Raw genomic sequence first — 524 nt, 5'->3', positions numbered from 1 at the left:
AATAATGCATTATATACAACTTTTGGGAAGAATTTCTGTACTTTCCAATGAACCAGGAGTTACAAGGTCCTGAAAACCCCAAGTTTGTTATATCCTTTAATAGATAAAGCAAAGTTGATTACTAATGTGAATATACTTTACATTTACTTCTATTTGTGTTAATTTTTCTTTGCCTGTAATATACATTTTTATGTAACTGAGAATAAGGAACATCTTAGGAAAAAGAAAATAAATTATATTTCCTTGATTACACTGTGCCTTGGTCTGGTAACTCTGCACTGCACATATAGAGTATAAATTGGTGCCTTGGGGAACCACTTTGGTATTTCATTTTAATAGCTCATACTGGAGAAAGTATTTGAGTGGATCATGTATTACAACTGATTTAAATTTTGACCCATATAGAAACAAGTTTTCAAAAATATGTCTGAAGCCTGGATACTGTAAAAATGTTTATCATCATAGAATAAACTGCTAGCCATTACTCAGAAATTGTTCAATAAATCTAAGAGAACTTAGACATA

The sequence above is a fragment of the Piliocolobus tephrosceles genome, unplaced genomic scaffold (genome assembly GCF_002776525.5).
Source record: "Piliocolobus tephrosceles isolate RC106 unplaced genomic scaffold, ASM277652v3 unscaffolded_29246, whole genome shotgun sequence".
Classification (NCBI taxonomy): Eukaryota; Metazoa; Chordata; class Mammalia; order Primates; family Cercopithecidae; genus Piliocolobus; species Piliocolobus tephrosceles.
The sequence above is the reverse complement of the archived record's forward strand: the minus strand, read 5'-3'. Positions refer to the sequence as shown.